Below are 25909 nucleotides of genomic sequence, written 5' to 3'. Positions count from 1 at the left end.
CTGTGCCAAAGTGCAGGGGTGGGAAATGAAGAGTACAGCACAGAAAAGAGACAATGGCCAGTTTATTTACTCTTCTAAGGTGTCTCTGCACCTATGTTGAGGGGCAGAGGATGGTAACAGTGCCCACCATTCTTTTATCTCCAGAAAGGCAATGACACCTCTCCCAGATGCACTCTAAAAAGGGGGAACCATCTCTCCCAGTGCATTCCAGGGTATCCTCAGATTAAACTTTCTTCTCCCAGGCTATCTGCCTTCCTTCTCCATAGCAACACTGCAGTGCCCTCAGGACTTCACATCATCCATTAACAGAACTCTAAAATTCCAATCTTTGAGTCCCACTGGTTGTAAAAACTCAAAGATCAGCCCTTCTTGTTTTCCCTGTAAATGGCTTTGAGGAAGTGTTTTCCTTGTGTGATCCCCTGTACACTCCTCTCTCTTTCACCTCTCTTCATGATCAGGGCTCCCTTCCCTCCATAGGACCTGTGGTCCATTTCTTCCCCAAATCACATCTCCATACCTTCTACATTCCATGATGTGGGCTCTTCTCTCCCTCTAGTTGTGCACTTTGTTCTTTTAGTCCTCAGATAATTACTTGGATCTTCAGAATGATTTGATATCTAGGTATGTTTGAGGGTTGAGGCTAGCCTAGGGTCCTCTTGCAACTCTGCCATCTTAGCTCTCTTAGAATTGTTGAATTACTATGTTGTACACCTGAGACTAATAATAACATTGCATGCAAATTATACTTCAATTAAAAAAACTAAATGTAATAAAATAAAAATAAATAAATGTAAACCACATCAGACTCACTAGGATGGCTACTGTGATGGTTAATTTTATGTGTCACCTTGACCGGGCCATGGATGTACTCAGGTACTGGTTAAATATTATTCTTGTTTCTCTCAGCTTGTTATGGATGAAATTAACATTTAGATTGGAAGACTGAGGAAAGAATATTGCCTTCCATAATTTAGGTGGTCGTTATTTAATCATTTGAAGGCCTGACTAGAATAAAAGGGCTGATCCTCCCCACCAAGAAAGAAAGAATTTTTCCTACCAGTCTTTGAACTCGGATATTGGCTATTTTCCTGCCTTTGGACTCAAACTGAGACATTGGTTCTTCCTTTTTCTTTAGTCTGCCAGCCTTCAGAATAGAACTACACCATTGGCTCTCCCAGCTCCCAAGCCTTCAAACTTGGATTGCAACTAACCATTGACTTTCCTGTGTTTCCAGCTTGCCAACTTTTCCTGAAGATCTTGGGACTTGTTAGCCTCCATAATTGTATGGGCCAATTCCTTGTAATAAATCATTTTATACACACTCCCCCTCCCTCTCTCTCTGTATTGATTTTGTTTATCAGGAGAACCCTGAACAATACCGATACTATTTTAAAAAAAGCAACAAGATTCTCAGTATCCACATATGAGTGAAAACATATGGTATCTGTCTTTCTCTGACTGACTTATTTCACTTATCATAATACCCTCCAGGTCCATCCTCCTGTATCCCTTGGGTAAATTCCTAACAGTGTTATTGCTGGGTCGTAGGGTAGATATATTTTTAATTTTTTGAGGAACCTCCACACTGTTTTGCAGAGCAGCTGCACCAGTTTGCATTCCCACCAACATTGCAAGAGGGTTCCTGTTCTTCCACATCCTCTCCAGCATCTATAGTCTCCTTATTTGTTCATTTTTGCCACTCTGACTGGCGTGAGGTTGTATCTGAGTGTGGTTTTGATTTGTATTTCCCTGATGAGGAGCGACATTGAGTATCTTTTCATGTGCCAGTTGGCCATCTGGATGTCTTCTTTACACAACTGTCTATTCACCTTAACAGAAGACCATGGGGGAGGGGAAGGGGGAAAAGTTACAGAGAGGGAGGGAGGCAAACCATAAAGACTCTTAAATACTGAGAACAAACTGAGGGTTGATGGGGGTAGGGGGGAGGGGAAAGTGGGTGATGGGCATTGAGGAGGGCACCTGTTGGGATGAGTACTTGGTATTGTATGGAAACCAATTTGACCATAAATTATATTTAATACAAAAAATAAAAAGCAAAAAGCAACAAGAAAATAAGAAGTGTTGGCAAGGAGAAATTGGAATGCTTGTGCCCTGTAGGTCAGAGTGTGAAATGGTAAATGTGCTGTGGAAAATACCCCCATGGATTCTCAAAACAAAAATAGAAACAAAAACATATGATCAAGTAATTCTGCTTCTGAGTTTATAACCAAAGAATTACAAATGGGGTCTTGAAGAGATATTTGCGTATCAATATTTATTGCAGCTCACAATAGCTAAGAGGTAGAGGCAACCCAGATATTTACTGACAAATGGATGAATAAAAAACAGGTTATATATGCATAGAATAATATGCAAATACATATTATGTATATCCTTCCTTATAAAGGAAGGAAAGTCCTTTTTTCTTGGAGTTTCACATCTTTTATTTCAGTCCTTCTACATTCTAAAAGACAAATAATTCCAAAATGACCTGCCTTAATAAAGCAAATATAGAGCTAAATTAAGCTAAAATAAAGAACTTGTGCATACTACTAATGTAACACTGTCACAATTTTTTTACTTTCAGTAAAACAGATTAATTAATTTAATGTTTATTTTTGAGAGGGATAGAGAGATAGAGAGCACTAGGGAGGGGCAGAGAGAGATAGGGAGACAGAATCCAAAGCAAGCTCCACACTGTCAGCCCAGAGCCCCATGGGGGCTCGAAATCAGGAACCATGAAGTCATGACCTGGGCTGAAGCCGGATGCTTAATGACTGAGCCAGCGAGGCACTCTTATTTATTTATTTTAAACTTAAGTATAGTAAAAACACAATATTACATTAGTTTCATGTGTAACATAGTGATTCTACAAGTTTATACATTATTCCGTGTTCACCACAAGTGTAGCTCTCATCTGCCACCATACAACACTATTAAAATATCATTGACTATATTCCTTATGCTGTGTCTTTTATTCTCATGACTTATTCAGTCCATAACTGGAAGCCTGTATCTCCCACTCCCCTTCACCCATTTGGCTTATCTGCACATCCTCCACCCCCTAGCAACCATCAGTTTGTTCTCTGTATTTATAGGTCTAATTCTGCTTTTTGTTCATTTATTTATCTGTTTTGCTTTGTATTGTTTTTAGACTCCACATATGAGTAGAATCATATAGTATTTTTGTCTTTCCAGTCTGATTTATTTCACTTAGCATAATACCCTCTAGGTCCAACCACATTGTTGCAAATGACAAGATCTCATCTTTTTTTATGATTGGATACTATTCCATTATATGTACATAGACACATACATATATGCATATATATACATATACATATACATATACATATACATATACCACTTCTTCCTTACACATTGATCTTTCAGTGGACAATTAGGTTGCCTCTGTATTGTTGCTGTTACAAACAATGCTGCAATAAAAATAGGGGTACACATATCTTTTTGAATTAGTGTTTTCATTTGCTTTAGGTAAATACCCAGTAGTGGAATTACTGGATCATATGATAATTCTATTTTTAATGTTTTGAGGAACCTCCTACTGTTTTCCAAAGTGGCTGTATCAATTTACATTCCCTACAACAGATTGAGTGCTCTTTTTCCCTATGTTCTAGACAACACTTGTTATTTCTTGTCTTTTTGATACTAGCTGTTCTGAATGGTATGAGGTGATATCTCATTGTGATTTTGATTAGCATTTCCCTAATGGTTAATGAGATTGAGCATCTTTTCATTTACCTGTTGGCCATCTCTGTATCTTCTTTACAAAAATGTCTATTCAGGTCCTCTTCTCATTTCAAAAAATGTTTTAAATTTTAATTCCAGTATTATTAACAGACAATGTTATATTAGTGGTGTAATATAATTATGATAATAATATAATGGAATATTATATTAATCTGTCATAAAAAAAGAAATTTTGTTATTTGCAACAAGGGTATAGGCCTAAGTGAAATAAGTATGTCAAAGAAAGACAAATACCATATGATTTCACTCACGTGTGAAATTTAAGAGACAAAACAAATGAACAAAAAAGGGGGAGAGAATCCCAAGCAGGATCCATGCTCTCAGCTCAGAGCCTGACATGGAGCTTGAACTCCCCAACTGTGAGATCATGATCTAAGTTGAAACCAAGAGAAGGATGTTTGACTGAGCCATTCAGGCACACTTAACTCTTCTTTGAATGTTTGGTAGAATTCATCTGAATTCATCTGAATTCATTGATAGCATCAATCTGGTCCTGGGCTGTTATTTTTTGGTAGTTATTTGATTGACAATTCAATTTTGTTACTACTAATTCGTCTGTTTAGATTTTTGCATTTCATTTTGATTCGGTTTTAGAAGATTGTATGTTTTTAAGAATTTATCCATTTCTTCTAGGATGTCAAGTTGGTTGGCATATAATATTTCATAGTATTCTCTTGTAATCCATTGTATTCTGTGGTATCAGTTGTTACTTCTCCTTTCTCATGTCTGATTTAATTTATTTGTTTTTTTTTTTCTTTGTTTGATGACTTTGGCTAAGGGTTTATCAATTTTTTTGATCTTTTCAAAGAACCAGTTCTTGGTTACATTGATATTTTTTTTCTTTTTTTTTTTTTTTTGGTTCTGTCTTTTATTCTACTTTGATCTTCATTATATCCTTCTACTCACCTTGTGCTTTGTTCTTTTTCTAGTTCCTTTAGGTGTAAGTTTAGATTGTTTTTGTTTTTGTTGTTTTGTTTTGAGCTTCTTGTATCTTGAGGTGGGCCTGTATTACTATGTATTTCTGTCTTATAACTGCTTTCACTGCATCCCAAAGATTTTTGACCATTACGATTTTACTTTTACTTATTTTCATGGTTAAATTTTTTTTTATTGCTTCATTGACACAGTAAATGTTTAGTATATTATTTAGCTACCACGTATTTGCGTTTTTTCCATTTTTTTCTTGTAATTTATTTCTAGTTTCATACTATTGTGGTCAGAAAAAATGCATGGTTTGATTTCAATCTTTGTAAATTTATTTATTGAGGCTTGTTTTCTGGTCTAACATGTGATGTATTCTGAAGAATATTCCATGTTAACTAGAAAAGAATGTGTATACTGTTGTTTTGGGATGGAATATAATGTATATATCTGTTATGTCCATGTGTTCCAATGTGTCATTCAAAACCAGTTTCTTTATTGATTTTCTGCCTGGATGACCTATCTGTTGGTATAAATGGGGTGTTAAAGCCCCCTACTATTATTGTATGACCATAAATTCAGCTCTTTCTCTCTGTTAATATTTGCTTTATGTATTTAAATACTCTGTTGTTGGGTGTGTAGATATTTAAAATTGTTATATCCTTTTGTTGGATTGATTCCCTTATCAGTATGTAATGTCTTTCTTTGTCTCTTGTTACAGTCTTTGTTTCAAAGTGTATGTTGTGTGATATAAGTATTGCTACCCCATCTTTTTTTCCCCTTCCATTTGCAGGTAAATGTTTTTTCATTCATTCATTTTAAGTCTTTATGAGTCTTTAGGTCTGAGTTGAGTCTCCTTTAGGCAGATGGTGTTGGTTTTCTATTTATTCCACCACCTTATGTCTCTCGACTGGAGAATTTAGGCTATTTACATTTAAAGTAATTACAATTTTCATTCCAAATTAAAAAAAAATTCTAGTTAGTTAACATATAGTATAATATTGGTTTCCAGAATATAATTTAGTAATTCATTACTTACATATAACACTCCATGCTCATCATGCTAAGGGCCTTCTTATTACCCATCACACATTTAGCCCATACCCTACCTACTTCCCTCCATCAACCCTCAGTTTGTTCTCTATCATTAAGAGTATCTTATGGTTTGCTTCCCTTCCTTTTTTCCCCCTTTCCCCCTTCTCATATGTTCATCTGTTTTGTTTAATAAATTCCACATATGAGTGAAATCATATAGTATTTGTCTTTCTCTGACTGACTTATTTTGCTTAGCATAATACACTCTAGCTCCATGCATTTTGTTGCAATGGCAAGATTTCATTCTTTTTGATGGCTGAGTAATATTCTATTGTATTTATATATCACATCTTCTTTGTCCATTCATCATTTGATGGACACTTGGGCTCTTTCTGTAGTTTGGCTATTGTTCATAATGGTGCATGTACCCCTTCGAATCTGTATTTTTGTATCCTTTGGTACAGTATGGTACTGACAGAAAAACAGACACATAGATAAATGAAATGGAATAGAAAACCCGGAGTTAGACCCACAACTATATGGTCAACTAATCTTAGACAAAGTAGTAAAGAATATCCAATGGAAAAAAAGAAAGTCTCTTCAACAAATGGTGTTGGGAAAACTGAACAGAACATGTAGAAGAATGAACCTGGAGCACTTTCTTACACCATTATGAGAGATGCAGTAGAGAAGCATGAAAGGAAAATACTTCAAAAGGGAAGGGCTGGAGAAGGTGCAGGGCCTTAGGACATGTTTACACAGCTGAACATGGCTGCAGCTTGTAAAAAAAGCCTAGAGCCATTAACATTGTCCAGGGCCAGATCCTCTTTCACACCTGACCCTTCCTAGCATTATAGAAACGAATTAACTTGAAATTCAACCTTGAAAAGCTAAACCATTAAATTGATTAGCACACTTGCTTAGCTGACTTTATGCATGTAGTCTTTAGTAATGTCTTTTATCCTAATAAAAAGAAGCTTCATTCTGGAGTCGGGGCCTCATTCCTACTCGAGTATGAGGACCTTCACTTAACTGCACTTTGTTTGCGGACCTATCTTCTGTGACTCCAGCCATATTCCCTGCAACACACCATACAAAAAATAAATTCAAAATGGTAGAAAGACCTAAATGTGAGACAGGAAACCATCCAAATCCTACAGGAGAAAACAAGCAGCAACCTCTTTGACTTAGGCTGCAGCAACTTTCTAATAAACATGTCACCTGAGGCAAAGGAAACAAAAGCAAAAATGAACTATTGGGACTTCATTAAGATAAAAAAACTTCTGCATAACAAAGGAAACAACCAACAGAACTAAAAGACAACCTGTGGAATAGGAGAAGATATTTGCAAATGATGTATCTGATAAAGGGTTAGTATCCAACATTTAAAAAGAACTTATACTCAACACCCAAAAATCAGATAATCCAGTTAAGAGATGAACAGAAGACATTAATAGACATTTTTCCAAAGATGACATAGAGACGGCTAACAGACATGAAAAGACGTTCAACATCACTCATCATAAGGGAAATGCAAATCAAACCACCATGAGATACCACCTCACATGTGTGAGAATGGCTAAAGTTAACAACACAGGAAACATGTTGGCAAGGATGTGAATAAAGAGGAACCCTCTTACACTGTTGGTGTGAATGCAAACTGGTGCAACCACTCTGGAAAACAGTATGGAGATTCCTCAAGAAGTTAAAAATAGAACAACTCTATGATCCAGCAATTGCACTACTAGGTATTTACCTCAAGTAATTACTTTTTGCATATGTACTTATTACCATTTTGTTAATTGTTTTCTGGTTGTTTTTGTAGTTTCTCTGCGTTTCTTTCTGCTTTTCTTGTTTTCTTTCTTTGTGGTTGATGAGTTTTTGTGGTGTCCTATTCGGATTCTTTATCTTTATTTTTCTTTATCTATGACAGGTTTGGGATTTCTCTTTATCATGAAGTTCCTATATAATATCTTAAGTAAACAACATTCTATATGTATTTGATGGTCAATTAAGTTTAAACACATTCTAGAATAAACAACAAACTTTTATTTACTCCCTCCTCCACTTTTTTTGCATATGTTGTCATATATTACCTCTTTTTATTCATAATTTTCTTATGTCTAATTATGGTCATTTCTTTTCCACTTAAAGAATTTTCTGTAACATTTTTTGTAAGGCTGATTTAGTGCTGACAAACACCTTTACTTTTTGTTTAGAAAACTATCTCTTTTTCATGTTTGAATGATAACCTTGCTTGTAGATTACTCTTGGTTGTAGGTTTTTTCCTTTCAGCACTTTGAATATTATGCCAATCCCTTCTGGTCTCCAAAGTATATGCTGAAATATTAGCTAATAGCCTTGTAAGTTTTCCCTTATAGGTATCTTTATGTTTTTCTCTTGCTGCCTTTAAGATTCCTTATCTTTAATTTTTGACATTTTAATTATTATATATTCTGGTTTGGATGTCCTTGAGTTCATCTTGTTTGGAACTCTATGTTCTTCTTGGACCTGGATGTTTATTTCCTTCCTTAGGTTAAACATGTTTTCAGATATTTCCTCAAGTAAGTTTTCTACCCCTTTGTCTCTCTTTGTTCTGGGACCCATATAATGAAAACATTTGTTCACTTGATTTTGTCCAAGAGATCCCTTAACCTATCCTCATGTTTAAAATTTTATTTATTTATTTATTTATTTATTTGCTGTTCAGCTTGGATGCTTTCCATTACCCTGTCTTCCAGATTTCAGATATATTCTTCTGCATCAATTAATCTACTCAATTCCTTCTAGTGTGTTTTTATTTTAGTTATCATATTATTCAACTCAACTGTTAGTTTTTAATATTTTTCTATCTCTATATTGAAGGTACCTCTGAGTTCTTCAACTCTTCTTTCCAATGTAACAAACATCTTCATAATCAATAGTTTAAATTCTTTATTAAGCATATTGCTTACTCCATTACATTTGTTTTTTCCTCAGGTTTTTGTTTTGTTTCTTCTTTTGGAGTATATTCTTCTGTCTTCCCATTCTGCTCCCCATTTTGTCTCCCCTTTATTTATATGGATTAACTGGATTAGTTACTTGTGAGCTTAAAAGAATGGTCTTGTGTATCCTAATCTTTTATGTATACTTTAAGCTTGGTGACTTTTGTTGGCTGGCTGGAATTTTGGTTGGCATGGACTCTGGGTTCTGGGGTTTTCCATTCAGTGGGTTCCCTGTTAAGCGAGAGAAAGCTGAAGTGGATGCATGGTGGGATGTCTTGGGGTTCTATGTGCTAAGGGTGCTCTGGCTAGACAGCTGAAATTGAAATGGGTTCAAGCCAGGGTGTCCTGGGGTGCTCTGTGCAGGGGTTCTCTGGCAGGGAAGCTGTAACTGAGGCAGTGTGCAAGCCAGAAGGTCCTTGAGCTCTGTGTGCTCAAAAGATAGGTAAAACTAAAGTGGGTGCAAACCCAGGGGACCCATGGCTTTACACACAGAAAGAACTTTGGCACACTAGCTGAAGCTGAAGTGGATGTAAACTGGGGTGTACTATGACTCTAAATTGAGGGTGATCTGAAGGGGCAGCTGGAGCTGATGTGCTATAGGCCTGGAGGTCCTTCGATGCTCCACATAGGGGACACCTTGGAAGAGCATCTAAAGCTAAAATGGGTGCAGGCCAGTGTTATTTCTGGGGTCTTCATGCAAATTGTGTCCTAGCAAGACAGTTGAAGCTGAATTTAGTGGACACTCAGGTGTCCCAAGGTTTTCAGTGCAGGGGACCCCTGGCTGTGACTGGAGCCAAGGCCAGTGTGGTCAGGAGTGTTCTGGGGTGCTCCACACACTTGATGGAATGGCTGAAACCAGTGCAAGCATAAGCCACAGCATTCCAAGGTGCTCTACACAAGGGGCACCCTGGCAAGGTGGCTGAATCTGAAGCAGATAACAGCTAAGAGCTTCTGGAGTGCTCTGCATTGAGGGTGACCTACCAAGCTGTCTGAAGCTAAAGTGTTAGGACCTGTATTGTTAATGTGTGATTTGCACCTTTGTCAACTTGGCTTGAAGGCTGGGTTTATAGTGAGCCTTTATACAGATGTCCTGATGTGTATCACCCTGTGATCACCTTGGTAGGATGGCTGGGGCTGGTGTGAGCTAGGGGCTTAAGGCTCACTGAGGTGGCAAGCTAGTTTGGACACTCAGATTGTGTACCAATATATGCTTTTATATATAGTGGAGGGCAGTGTAGTTCATGTTTGTTTGCCCCTCCCACCCAGAGAGCATTTCAGCAGCTACCCTCCACCATTTGGTGGAGTTCCAGGGCTGTCTTTTATATGCTAGCTGCTCTTTTAAACTGCAGCTGTAAAAAAGAAAGGAAAAGAAAAAAAAAAGAGACAAAACGACAACAGAAACTTTTTTTTTCTGGTGTGAGCTCACAGACTTGCTGAGGTGTCAAGCCAGTTATAGCAACAAAACTTTGCTCTGGTATGCACTTTTAAGTTGGAGAGGGAGTATAAACCATGTTGTTCTCCCTCTTCTGACCCAAAGATCATTCCTGCAGGTCCTCTGCCATTTGGTGAGGTTATAGTGTTATCTCTTTTATATGCTAGGTGGTCTTTTAAACCACAGCTTTTGTTTTCCTGTGTTGAAAGAGAGATGAATATGTCCATGGTTCCTCAGTATTATCCCTCCTCACTCTAGTTTGCAGTGTCAGGGGTGGAGGTTCCCTTTGTCACTGTGTCTCCATCTCCCTCGTTGTTTTGTTTTTCTGTTCTATCTTTTGTTGTGCAGTTGTTAAGTCACTCGCAGTTTTTCTTCAGGAAGAATTGTTTTATAAATAGGTATAATTTAGTGTGTTCCAAGGGGGGTTGAGTCCAGGGTCTTCCTAGGTCACTATCTTAGACTTCACCCTCCAGGAAAGAAATTCTGACACATGTTCCAACATAGTTGACACTTCAGGGTATTATGGCAAATGAAATAAGCAAGTCAAAAAAAAGAAAAATACTGTATGTTTCCAGTTATATGATGTGTCTAAAGTAGACAAATTCATTGAGAGAGAAAACAGAATAGTGTTTACCAGAGAGTGGAAGAAGGGAAAAATGGGAGTTGTTGTTAATATGTATAGAGTTTCAGTTTTACAAGATGAAAAATTTCTGGAGGTGTGTTTCACAATAATGTAAATAAAGTTAACAGTCTTTAACTGCACATTTAAAAATGGTTATGATGGAAAAGGAAACACACAGCATTCGCCGCTAATCTATTAAAAAAGCAGAACATGGAAGACTAGATTTAAATGATTATGATCCAAATATATGCTGCAATGAGAATCACTTTAGATCTAAAAACACAAATAGGTTAAAAGTGAAAAGATAGAAAAGATATGTCAGGCAAACTAACCAAATGAGAGCTGGGGTGTCTATACTGATAAAAAAAATAAACTTAAGTTAAAAAGTGGTAATAGAAACAAATAAGGGTATTATATATCAGTAAGAGATCAATTTTGTAAGAGCATATAATAATTATAAACATATACACACCAAAAAATAAAGCCCCAAGATATATGAAGCAAACCTTGACGGAATTGATGAGAGAAAAAAGAAATTCTACAATAATAGTTTGATATTTCAATAACCACTATCAATAATGGACAGAACAACTAGACAAAAGATCAGTAAGGAAATAGAGGACTTGAACAAACACTAAAACCAACTAGACTTAACAGACATGCCCAGAACATTTCATCTAACAATACCGGAATACATATTTTTCTCAAGTGCATATGGAGCAGTCTTCAAGAAATACCGTATGTTAAGCCATGAAATAAGTCTGAATAAATTAAAAGATATTCAAAGCATACAAGGTATATTTACCAACCACAGTGGAATAAAGCTTGAAATCAATAACAAGGAAACTTCAGAAATTCACAAATATATTGATATTAAACAACACACTCTTGGGCAAACAATGGTTAAAATAAGAAATCACAAGGGAAATTTAAAAATGTTTTGGATTATTATTTAGCCATAAAAATAAGGAAATCCTGCCATTTGCAACATGGATGGACTTAAGTCCATTATGCTAAATGAAATGAGTGAGACAGAGAAAAGCAAATACTGTGGGATGTCAGTTATATGTGGAATCTAAAAAAAAAAACAAAGAAAAGCCAAACTCATAAAAAAAGAGATCAGATTTACGGTTTCCAGAGGCAAAGAAGGGGTAATGGGAAAGGAAGTGGGATGAATGTGGTCAAAAAGCATGAACTTCCAAAAATTTTTTCTTTTTTTTTGTACATATATGGGATGATAGATGTTAACTAAACTTAGAGGTATTTTTTTCACAATATATGTAAGTCAAATCATTATGTTGTGCACCTTAAACTTATACAGTGCTATGTGTCAATTATATCTCAAGAAAATGGGAGGGAGGGGAACATGCTCTGAGACAAATGAAAACAAAACCCCAACATACCAAACTTATGGGAATCAGTGAAACCAGTTCCTAGAGAAAAATTCATAACTATAAATGTCTATATTAAAAAGTAATTAATAACTTAAGAGAAGTCAAATAACATAAAACTTAAGCAACTAAGAAAAAGGAACAAAATAAACCCAATTACAATATAAGGAAAGAAATGATAAAGATTATAGAAGTGATAATTTGAAGTAGCAAATAGAAAAACAATAGAGAAAATTAGGAAAACCAAAATTTGGTTATTTGAAAAGATCTACAAAATTGACACAGCTTTAGCTATATTAACTAAGAAAAAAGAGGGAAGACTGAAATTATTAAAACCAGAAATGAAAGTGGATATACTACTATCAACCTTACAGAAATATAAGTTGTAAGAAAATTATAGAATACTGTAAGCAAATGTACACCAAAAAAATTAGTGTAGATGAAATGAAAAAAAAATCCCTAGAAACACACAAACTGTCAAAACTGACTCAACAAGAAACACAAGATTGGAACAAATCTGTTATGGACTGAATTTTTGGATACTCCCCAAATTCATATACTGAAATCCTAGCCCCCGATGTGATTGTTTAGGAATAGAATGTGGGGTTTGGGAATGTGATTAGGTCATGAGTCAAACTCTCATGAATGTAATTGGTGTCCTTATAAAAGAGACCCCAAAGAGCTCTCTCACCCCTTGCTATATTTGAGGACTCAGCAAAAAGATTGCTATGAACTAAGAAGGAGGCCTCCACCAGACACTTAATCTGCTGGCACCTTGATGTTGGATTTCCCAGCTTCTAGAGGTGTGACAAATAAGTGTTTATTATTTAAATCATCCAGTCTTTGGTATTTTTGTAATAGCAGCTTGAACAGACTAAGAAAAGACCTACAAAAAAAAATCGAATAGGGCCAACATGGAGAAGTAGGGGGATACATACTTCCCACGTCTCCCAAACAAAGAAGAGCTTAAGCCAAAGGACTTTGAACCCCAAGAGTCTGGGAGGAAAGGAGACTAAATCTACCAGGAAGAAAATGGGACAACTTGAGAGACCATAGGTGGGTGATTGCAAACTGGGGGAGATAAAATGGGCTGCATAGTCATGAAGGGGAGGGATCCCCTCCTGCCAAGAGACAAAGGGAAGAGAAAGAGTGGCTGGGGAAGTGTAGGACTGGATCTGTACAAGAGAAAAAACATTGGACTGGGGTGGAGAGGGATCCCATCAATAACTGCAAGTTAGAGGATCTCTAACTGCAGATCCCATCTTCCGACTGGGGCCTGCTACCCTGTTCGCACACCTGGGGAGGAGGGGAGTGACCCTTGGGTTCAGTGGTAGATCAGGGGCATGGTACACAGCAGGAGAAACTGGTCCACTCCCCTGAAGAGCTGCGGCACAGAACAAAATCAGCCAGGACCTCATTCCAGACAAGTTTCTCCACTACTGGGGCACATGGAGTGGGAGTTTAATTCCCAGACAAGCCTCCAGGGCAAAGGAGTTGGCGGAATGAGACAGCCTCATCTGCGCCTGAGGCACAGCGAGGATGGCTCCAAAGGAATGATTTGGGACACTGGGTGGTAGAGAAGAGACTGGGGGGGGGGGAGCCAATTTTCTCCCCACCACCACCACCACCAATTTTCTCCCCACCACCACCACCAAGGGCATGAGGGATCGTACTTGGGGCCCACAATGGAGGCAGGACCACATTACCCCAAACCACACCGCTCTGTGCTGGGTAACTACGTATCCACTGGAGTAGGATAGATGCTGTGGAACTAGATGGACAGTTCCTCTGGACCAATGCTACAGCATTGACTGGATTAATTCTAGGACAATTATGGAAATATAGATATAACCCCCCCCATTTCTCCTCCTTATCTCTTCCCTCCTCAAGGTTGGCTACTCTGGTTATTGGTTTGTTTAAACAGACATACTTAATCCACTCTCTTGATCATGTTCTACACCTCCTTCTTTAGATTTCTTTCTCTCTTTCTGGAAAAATCAAGCCATATACTTTATCCATCTGGGTAATTTTATCTTCATTTCTTTTACCACTTCCTACCTTATTTTCCTTTCTCTATCTCTGGATTAAGCCTTTTAGTCTCTCTGCCTGGTCAATGTGTATTTTTCCTTTATGCACACCGCTGTCATTTCTCTCTTTGTATGTGCTCTTCCATGAGCACTGCCTTCACCCTGTTCTTTACTTGTAGCTGGTGTTTCTGGTTTCTTGCTTTTGGATTGTTTTTAGGTTTTAGTTTTTGTTTCTTTGTTTTATTTATGTGTTTGTGTGTTTTGTCTCCTGTTTCTCTGTCAGTTTTTTTTCCTTTACAGGTATACTTCAAGGAACAAATCAAAGCAAACCTGGTGGAGGGTTCAAAACATCACTATGAGTAGGGAAATAAAATAACCAAAGTAACAACAGACAGCAAGTAACGCTCTCCAAAAAACACCTCCTGAAGGGCCAGACCCTGGACAGTGTATGACCCCCATTTAATGTAACAGTGCTCGCAGGTGTAGAGCAAATAACAAGCTTTTAAAACTCATAAGGGGCAGAAAACTAGCCAAAATGATGAAATGGAAAAATTCCTCTCAAAAAAATTCCAGAAAGAAATGACAGATAAAGAATTGATCAAAAAGATTTAAGCAATATAACGGAACAAGAATTTAGAATAATAGTCCTAAAATTAATTTCTGGGCTTGAAAAAAGCATAGAGGACAGCAGACAATCTATTGTTACAGAGATCAAGGGACAAAAAAATAGTCATGATGAACTAAGTAAATGTTATAAAGAGGTGCAAAATAAAACGAAGGGGCCACAGAGTGGATTGAAGAGGCAGAGGGGAGAATAAGTGAATTAGAAGATAAAATTATGGAAAAAGAGGAAGCTGAGAAAAAAAGAGAGAAATCCAGGAGTACCAGGGGGAGAATTAGAGAACTAAGCAATTCAATCAAACAGAGCAATATCTGTAACATAGGAATTCCAGAAGAAGAAGAGAGAGGGAAAGGGGTTGAAGGTATACTTAAACAAATCATAGCTGAGAACTTCCCTGATCTGGAGAAGGAAACAGGAATAGAAATTCAAGAGGCACAGAGAACTCCTTTGAGACATAACTTGAATGAATCTTCTGCATGACATATCATAGTGAAACTGGAAAAATACAAAGATAAAGAGAGAATTCTGAAAGCATCCAGGGATAAACGGGCCTTAACATACAAAGGTAGACACATGGGGTAGTAGCAGATCTATCTACTGAAACTTGGCAGGCCAGAAAGGAATGGCAGGAAATCTTCAATGTGATGAACATAAAAAATATGCAGCCAAGAATCCTTTATCCAGCAAGCCTGCAATTCAGAATAGAGGGAGATATAAAGGTTTTCCCAAACAAAATTTGAAGGAATTCATCACCACTAAAACAGCCCTACAAGAGATCCTAAGGGGGATTCTGTGAGTGAAATGTTGCAAGTACCACAAAGTACCAGAGACATCACTACAAGCATGAAACCTACAGACATCACAATGACTCTAAAAACATTATTTCAATGGTAATATTGAATGAAAATGGATTAAATTCTCTAACCAAAAGACATAGGGTATTAGAACGTACAAAAAAACAAGACCCATCTATTTTCTGTCTACAAGGGACTCATTTTAGATCTGAGGACACCTTCAGATTGAAAGTGAGGGGATGAAGAAATATCTATCCTACTACTGGAAGTCAAAAGAAAGCTGGAGTAGCCATACTTATATCAGACAAACTAGATTTTAAATTAAAGGCTGTAACAAGAGATGAAGAAGGGCATTATATAATAATTACAGGGTCTACCCATCAAGAAGAGCTAACAATTATAAATGTCAATGCACCAATTTCGAGTGCCTCCAAATATATAAAACAATTAATCACAAACATAAACAACCTTATTAATAAGAATGTGGTAATTGCAGGGGACTTTAATACTCCACTTACAACAAAGGATAGATCATCTAGACAGAGAATCAATAAAGAAAAAGGGCCCTGAATGATACATTGGATCAGATGGACTTGACAGATATATTTAGAACTCTACATCCCAAAGCAACAGAATATACTTTCTTCTCGAGTGCACATGGAACATTCTCCAAGATAGATCGCATACTGGGTCACAAAACAGACCTTAATAAGTATAAAAGAGTTAAGATAATACCATGCACACTTTCAGACCACAATGCTATGAAACTTTAAAACAACCACAGGAAAAAGTCTGGAAAGCCTCCAAAAGCATGGAGGTTAAAGAACACCCTACTAAAGAATGAATGGGTCAAAAGGCAATTAGAGAAGAGATTTAAAAATATATTGAAACACATGAAAATGAAAAGACAACAATCCAAATGCTTTGGGATGAAGTGAAGGAAGTCCTGAGAGGAAAATACATTGCAATCCAGGTCTATCTCAAGAAACAAGAAAAATCCCACACACAAAATCTAACAGCACACCTAAAGGAAATGGAAGCAGAACAGCAAAGACACCCCAAACCCAACAGAAGAAGAGAAATAATACAGATCAGAGCAGAAATAAACAATATAGAATCTAAAAAACTGTAGAGAGATCAATGAAACCAAGAGTTGGTTTTTTGAAAAAATAAACAAAATTGACAAACCTCTAGCAAGGATTCTCAAAAAAGAAAAGGGAGATAACCCAAATAGATAAAATCATGAATGAAAATGGAATTATTACAATGAATCCCTCAGACTTACAAGCAATTATCAGGGAATACTATGAAAAGTTACATGCCAACAAACTGGACATCCTTGAAGAAATGGACAAATTCTTAAACATCCACACACTTCCAAAATTCAAATAGGAAGAAACAGTAAATTTGAACACACCCATAACCAGTGAAGAAATTGAATCAGTTATCAAAAATATCCCAGACTTTAGCTTCCACTACAAACTGTAATCATCAAGACAGCATGGTATTGGCACAAAAACAGAAACATAGCCAATGGAATTGAATAGAGACTCCAGAATTGAACCCAGAAAAGTATGGCTAACTAATCTTTGACAAGCAGGAAAGAATATCCAATGGAAAAGAGACAGGCTCTTTCACAAATGGTGCTGGGAGAACTGGACAGCAACATGCAGAACAATAAAATTAGACCACTTTCTGACACCATTCACAAAAATAAACTCAAATGGATGGAGGACCTGAATGTGAGACAGGAAACCATCCAAACCCTAGAGGAGAAAGCAGGAAAAAACCTCTCTGACCTCAGTCGCAGCAATTTCTTACTTGACACATCTCCAAATGCAAGGGAATTAAAAAGCAAAACTTAACTATTTATTGGGACCTCATCAAGATAAAAGGATTCTGCACTGCAAAGGAAACAATCAACAAAACTAAAAGGCAACCAATGGAATGGGAAAAGATATTTGCAAATGACATATCAGACGAAGGGCTGGTATCCAAAATCTATACAGAACTCACCAAACTCCACACCCAAAAAACAATCCAGTGAAGAAATGGGCAGAAAACATGAATAGACACTTCTCTAAAGAAGACATCCAGATGGCCAACAGGCATATGAAAAGATGCTCAAGGTCACTCCTCATCAGGGAAATACAAATCAAAACGACACTGAGATACCACCTCACACCAGCCAGAGTGGCTAAAATAAACAAATTAGGAGACAATAGATGCTGGAGAGGTTGTGGAGAAATGGGAACCCTCTTGCCCTGTTGGTGGGAATGCAAACTGGTACAGCCACTCTGGAAAACAGTGTGGAGGCTCCTCAAAAAATTAAAAATAGATCTACCCCATGACCCAGCAGTAGCACTGCTAAGAATTTACCCAAGGATACAGGAGTGCTGATGCATAGGGGCACTTGTACCCCAATGTTTACAGCAGCACTCTCAACGATGGCCAAATTATGGAAAGACCCTAAATGTCCATCAACTGATGAATGGATAAATAAGTTGTGGTTTATATATATAATGGGATATGACTTGGCAATGGGAAAGAATGAAATCTGGCCATTTGTAACAACGTGGATGGAACTGGAGAGTGTATGCTAAGTGAAATATGTCATACAGAGAAAGATACTATATGTTTTCACACTGATGTGGATACTGAGAAACTCAACAGAAGACCATGGGGGAGAGGTAGGGAGAAAAAAGTTACACAGAGGGAGGGAAGCAAACCACAAGAGCCTCTTGGATACCAAGAACAAACTGAGGGTTGATGGGGGTGGGGGATAGGCAAACGTGGGTGATGGGCATTGAGGAGGGTACTTGTACGAGTGAGCACTGGGTGTTGTATGGAAACCAATTTGTCAAAAAATTATATGAAGAAAATAAAAACGTAAAAATATAATATAAAAAATAAAAAAATAAGAAAATAAAATCATCAATCAATAGCCTCCCCCCAAAAAAGTACAGAACTATATGATTTCACTAATGAATTATACAAATCATTTAAAAAAGAATTAACACCAATTTTTCTCAAATACTTCAATACAAAAGAACACTTACCTTATTCTATAGGGTCAACACTACCCTGATCCCAAAGGCAAACAAAGACATCACAATAAAAAAAGAAAAACTACAGATAAATAACTCTTATGAATATACATACAAAAATACTTAACAATGTACTATAAAATGAATTTTACAGCATATGAAAAAAATGCTGGGATTTTTTTTATACTCTAATGAGATTTTTATCTCAGAAATGCAAGAGTGGTCTAAAATACAAAAACAATAAAAAAAAGTAAAATAAAATAAAATACAAAAACAATCAATGTTAATAGAAAGAAGGGGAGACCCACACATGATTATCTCTAATGATGGAGGAAAAGAAATTAACAACATCCACCTATTTTTATGATGAAAATACACAACAAACTTGGATTGGAAAAAAATTACCTCAACCAGATAAAGAGCTTTATGAGAAATCCATATCCCAAATCACGCAGTGTGAAAGACTGAGTGATTTCCCCTTATGATCAGGATATATATGGATGCCTATTTTTTCCACTTTTGTTCAACAGTGTACTTGGATTATCTACCTAGAGCAATTAAACTATTAAAATAAATAAAGTCATCAAAGTTGAAGAGGAAGAAAATTATCTCACTTTGCAGATGTCATGATCATATACATCGACTGTTATAAAGAATCCCCCAAAAAGCTATCAGGGCTCCTAAACAAATTCCGTCAAGTTTCAGCATATAAGATCAACATACAAAAAATGAAATGTTTTTGTATACACTAGCAATGAAAAATCCTAAAATAAAATTAAGAAAACCATTTCATTTAAAATAACGTCCAAAAACTTAAATAAACACCTAGGGATAAATTTCACCTAGCAAGTGAAATACTTGTATATTGAAAACTGCAAAACACTGCCAAGGAAATTAAAGAAGACCTAAATAAATGGAATGACATCCTGTGTTGGTGGATTAGAAGACTTAATATTGTTATGTTGGCAATACTACTTAATGTGGTTAACAGATTCAATGGCATCCTTATTAAAAGTGCAAGAGCTTTTTAAAAAAAATTTTGCAGATGAGAAAAAGTTAATACTAAATTCATATGGAATTGCAAGGGGCTACAAAAAACAAAAAAAAAAGTGGGAGAAGTCACACTTCTGATTTCAAAACTTAGTACAAAGTGACAGTAATGAAAATAGTATGTTACTGGTATAAGGATAGAGTAATGAAATAGAACGGAGTATCCAGAAATAAACCCATATATCTATGGCCAAGTGATTTTTGAAAAGTATGGCAAATTCACTCAATGGAGAAAGGAGAATATATTCAACAAAAGTTTCTGCCATATGCTACAGAAAGCCCTTCTCCTGAGGGAAGGTGACTTTAGTTCTATTCAGTTCTTTACCTTATTGAGTGAGGCCCATCCATGTTGTAGAGGGCAAACTGTTTTAATTAAAGTCATTGATTTAAATGTTGATTTTATCCACATATCTCAGAAAGGGCTAGTATCCAAAACATACAAGGAGTTTCTACAACTCAATACCAAAAAGACAAAAATCCAATTAAAAAAGGAGCAAAGGACTTGAATATGTATTTGTCCAAAGAAGATATGCAAATTACCTATGAAAAGGTGCTCAACATCACTAACCATTAGGGAAATTCATTTTTTTAACATGAAATTTATTGCCAAATTGGTTTCCATACAACACCTGGTGCTCAGCCCAACAGGTGCCATTCTCAGTGACAATCACCCACTTTCCCCTCCCTCTCACCCCCATCAACCCTCAGTTTATTCTCAGTTTTTAAGAGTCTCTTATGGTTTGCCTCCCTCCCTCTCTAACTTTTTTTCCCTTCCCCTCCCCCATGGTCTTCTGTTAAGTTTCTCAGTATCCACATCAGTGTGAAAACATATAGTATCTTTCTCTGTATGACATATTTCACTTAGCATACACTCTCCAGTTCCATCCACGTTGTTACAAATGGCCAGATTTCATTCTTTCCCATTGCCAAGTCATATCCCATTATATATATAAACCACAACTTATTTATCCATTCATCAGTTGATGGACATTTAGGGTCTTTCCATAATTTGGCCATCGTTGAGAGTGCTGCTGTAAACATTGGGGTACAAGTGCCCCTATGCATCAGCACTCCTGTATCCTTGGGTAAATTCTTAGCAGCGCTACTGCTGGGTCATGGGGTAGATCTATTTTTAATTTTTTGAGGAGCCTCCACACTGTTTTCCAGAGTGGCTGTACCAGTTTGCATTCCCACCAACAGGGCAAGAGGGTTCCCATTTCTCCACAACCTCTCCAGCATCTATTGTCTCCTAATTTGTTTATTTTAGCCACTCTGGCTGGTGTGAGGTGGTATCTCAGTGTCGTTTTGATTTGTATTTCCCTGATGAGGAGTGACCTTGAGCATCTTTTCATATGCCTGTTGGCCATCTGGATGTCTTCTTTAGAGAAGTGTCTATTCATGTTTTCTGCCCATTTCTTCACTGGATTGTTTTTTGGGTGTGGAGTTTGGTGAGTTCTGTATAGATTTTGGATACCAGCCCTTCGTCTGATATGTCATTTGCAAATATCTTTTCCCATTCCATTGGTTGCCTTTTAGTTTTGTTGATTGTTTCCTTTGCAGTGCAGAATCCTTTTATCTTGATGAGGTCCCAATAAATAGTTAAGTTTTGCTTTTTAATTCCCTTGCATTTGGAGATGTGTCAAGTAAGAAATTGCTGCGACTGAGGTCAGAGAGGTTTTTTCCTGCTTTCTCCTCTAGGGTTTGGATGGTTTCCTGTCTCACATTCAGGTCCTCCATCCATTTGAGTTTATTTTTGTGAATGGTGTCAGAAAGTGGTCTAATTTTATTGTTCTGCATGTTGCTGTCCAGTTCTCCCAGCACCATTTGTGAAAGAGCCTGTCTCTTTTCCATTGGATATTCTTTCCTGCTTGTCAAAGATTAGTTAGCCATACTTTTCTGGGTTCAATTCTGGAGTCTCTATTCAATTCCATTGGCTATGTTTCTGTTTTTGTGCCAATACCATGCTGTCTTGATGATTACAGTTTGTAGTGGAAGCTAAAGTCTGGGATATTTTTGATAACTGATTCAATTTCTTCACTGGTTATGGGTGTGTTCAAATTTACTGTTTCTTCCTATTTGAATTTTGGAAGTGTGTGGATGTTTAAGAATTTGTCCATTTCTTCAAGGATGTCCAGTTTGTTGGCATGTAACTTTTCATAGTATTCCCTGATAATTGCTTGTAAGTCTGAGGGATTCATTGTAATAATTCCATTTTCATTCATGATTTTATCTATTTGGGTTATCTCCCTTTTCTTTTTTGAGAATCCTTGCTAGAGGTTTGTCAATTTTGTTTATTTTTTCAAAAAACCAACTCTTGGTTTCATTGATCTCTCTACAGTTTTTTAGATTCTATATTGTTTATTTCTGCTCTGATCTGTATTATTTCTCTTCTTCTGTTGGGTTTGGGGTGTCTTTGCTGTTCTGCTTCCATTTCCTTTAGGTGTGCTGTTAGATTTTGTGTGTGGGATTTTTCTTGTTTCTTGAGATAGACCTGGATTGCAATGTATTTTCCTCTCAGGACTTCCTTCACTTCATCCCAAAGCATTTGGATTGTTGTCTTTTCATTTTCATGTGTTTCAATATATTTTTAAATCTCTTCTCTAATTGCCTTTTGACCCATTCATTCTTTAGTAGGGTGTTCTTTAACCTCCATGCTTTTGGAGGCTTTCCAGACTTTTTCCTGTGGTTGTTTTAAAGTTTCATAGCATTGTGGTCTGAAAGTGTGCATGGTATTATCTTAACTCTTTTATACTTATTAAGGTCTGTTTTGTGACCCAGTATGCGATCTATCTTGGAGAATGTTCCATGTGCACTCGAGAAGAAAGTATATTCTGTTGCTTTGGGATGTAGAGTTCTAAATATATCTGTCAAGTCCATCTGATCCAATGTATCATTCAGGGCCCTTTTTCTTTATTGATTCTCTGTCTAGATGATCTATCCTTTGTTGTAAGTGGAGTATTAAAGTCCCCTGCAATTACCACATTCTTATTAATAAGGTTGTTTATGTTTGTGATTAATTGTTTTATATATTTGGAGGCACTCGAAATTGGTGCATTGACATTTATAATTGTTAGCTCTTCTTGATGGGTAGACCCTGTAATTATTATATAATGCCCTTCTTCATCTCTTGTTACAGCCTTTAATTTAAAATCTAGTTTGTCTGATATAAGTATGGCTACTCCAGCTTTCTTTTGACTTCCAGTAGTAGGATAGATATTTCTTCATCCCCTCACTTTCAATCTGAAGGTGTCCTCAGATCTAAAATGAGTCCCTTGTAGACAGAAAATAGATGGGTCTTGTTTTTTTGTACGTTCTAATACCCTATGTCTTTTGGTTAGAGAATTTAATCCATTTTCATTCAATATTACCATTGAAATAATGTTTTTAGAGTCATTGTGATGTCTGTAGGTTTCATGCTTGTAGTGATGTCTCTGGTACTTTGTGGTACTTGCAACATTTCACTCACAGAATCCCCCTTAGGATCTCTTGTAGGGCTGTTTTAGTGGTGATGAATTCCTTCAAATTTTGTTTGGGAAAACCTTTATATCTCCCTCTATTCTGAATTGCAGGCTTGCTGGATAAAGGATTCTTGGCTGCATTTTTTTATGTTCATCACATTGAAGATTTCCTGCCATTCCTTTCTGGCCTGCCAGGTTTCAGTAGATAGGTCTGCCAGTATTCTTATGGGTCTCCCTTTATAAGTCAGAGCCTGTTTATCCCTAGCTGCTTTCAGAATTTTCTCTTTATGCTTCTATTTTGCCAGTTTCACTATGATATATCGTGCAGAAGATCGATTCAAGTTACGTCTGAAGGGAGTTCTGTGTGCCTCTTGGAAATCAATGCCTGTTTCCTTCTCCAGATCAGGGAAGTTCTCAGCTATGATTTGTTTAAGTATACCTTCAACCCCTTTCCCTCTCTCTTCCTCTTCTGGAATTCCTATTATAGAGATATTCTGTTTGCATCACTTAGTTCTCTAATTCTCCCCTCATACTCCTGGATTTTTTATGTGTCTTTTTCCCAGCTTCCTCTTTTCCATTATTTTATCTTCTATTCTCTCCTCTGCATCTTCAGTCCGTGCTATGGGTGCCTCCATTTTATTTTGCACTTCATTTATATAATTTTTTATTTCCTCATCACTATTTCTTAGTCCTTTGATCTCTGTAGTAATAGATTCTCTGCTGTCCTCTACGCTTTTTCCAAGCCCAGCGATTAATTTTATGACCATTATTCTAAATTCTTGTTCTGTTATATTGCTTAAATCATTTTTGATGAATTCATTAGCTGTCACTACTTCCTGGAGTTTCTTTTGAGGAGAATCCCTCCATTTCATCATTTTGGGTAGTCCTTGCGGTAGCTCCAAACTTTAGGGCACTTCCCCTGTGCTATCTGGAGTAACTTGTGGTGGCGGGCTGGTCACAGTCAGACTTGATGTCTGCCCCCAGCCCACTGCTGGGGCCACAGTCAGACTGGTGTGTACCTTATCTTCCCCCCCCCCAGGGGCAGGACTTACTTTCGAGTAGTGTGGCCCCTGTCTGGGCTACTTATCCACTGCCAGACTTGTGGTGCTGCTTCAATGGGATCTGGCCAAGGACATAGTAGATTTTATGGGTCTGCAAGGAGCACAGGGTCTGGACGGGCAGGCTTAGCTCACTTTGCCATCAGTGGTCCTCTGAGGGAAGGGCCTTGTAGCACCAGGAGGAGGCAGCCCTGTTGGAGGGATGGATCCACAGAAGCACAGTGTTGGGCATTTGGGCGGTGCAAGCAAGTTCAGTGAGGGGAAATGGATCCCTTTGGAATTCGGCTGGGGGATGGGAGAGGGAAATGGTGCTTGCTAGCTCTTTTGTTTCCCCTCTGAGCTGAGCTCTGTCTTCCAGGGCTCAGCAACTCTCCATCAGAGTAATTAAAATCAAAAGCACATTGAGATATCATCTCACCTTTTAAGGTGGGCATAATAAAAAAACAAAGTTAGTAGGTGTTTCTGAAGATGTGGAGAAATTATAATCCTTATATATTGTTGGTAGGAATACAAAATCATGCAGTCACTTTGGAAAACAGCATGGAGGTTTTTTAAAAATTTTAAAATAGAACTACCTTATTCTCCAGAAATCTCACTTTTAGGCCTATGTCCCAAATCACTGAAATCATGATCTTTAGGAGATATCTGCACTACCATTTTCATTGCAACATTATTCACAGTAGCCAAGATATGGAAACAATCTAAGATATGGCAACAACCTAAGTATCCATCAAAACATGATTTGATAAAGAAAATAAAAGTAGTATATTCTTCCAATGGAATATTATTCAGCATAAAAAGAAGGAAATCCTGTCATATCATTCATATGAATAAAAGTGGAGAACATTATGCTAAGTGAAATAAACCAGTGATGGAAAGACAAATACTACATGATTCCACTTACATGAGTTATGTAATCCAATTCATGAAGAAGAGACTAGAATGAGGGTTACCAGGGGCAGGGCAGAAGGGGACATGATGTGTTGTATTTCAGTGTGTATAAAATTTCAGTCATGCACCATGAATAAGTTCTAGACTTCTACTGCAAAGTATAGTGCCCTATAGTTAACAATAGTATATTATGTATTAAAAAATGCTTAAGAAGGTAGATTTTGTGTTAAGCATTATCCCTAAAAACCCAACGGGGCACAAGGAAATTTTGCAGCCTGTGGATATGTATATTATCTTGACTGTGGTGATGGTTTCATAGGTGTATGCATATTTATCAACTTGTATAACTTAAATATGTGCAGTTTTTTATTTTAAGTATATCTCAATAAAACTGTTAAAAAGTGAATGTTATCCTCATACAGAAACACCCTCACAGAAACATCCAGAATATTGTTACTTCACTCCACACAGAGACAGGAAGATGGAGGTGGAGTAGGAGGCCCCTAGGGTCACCTTGTCTCAAGGATACAACTAGGCAACTATCAAATCACACTAAGTACTCCAGAAATTGGCCTGAAGACTGAAGGAACAAACTACACAACTAAAGGGAGAGAAGAGGCTACATGTAAGGATGTAGGAAGTGTAGAGATGTAGTTTAGGGGACAAACAGATCCTGGATCCCATGGAGGGGAGGGCTCCCTGGTCATACACAAGGGTGAGAGAGAGGAGAACACAGGGGAATGCACAAGGAGAATGTTTCCCCATAGTCATTGGGTTGGAAAACAAGAGAAGCTGAGTTTCATAAG

This window comes from Panthera tigris, chromosome X (assembly GCF_018350195.1).
Source record: "Panthera tigris isolate Pti1 chromosome X, P.tigris_Pti1_mat1.1, whole genome shotgun sequence".
NCBI lineage: Eukaryota > Metazoa > Chordata > Mammalia > Carnivora > Felidae > Panthera > Panthera tigris.
Note: the sequence above shows the minus strand (reverse complement) of the source record.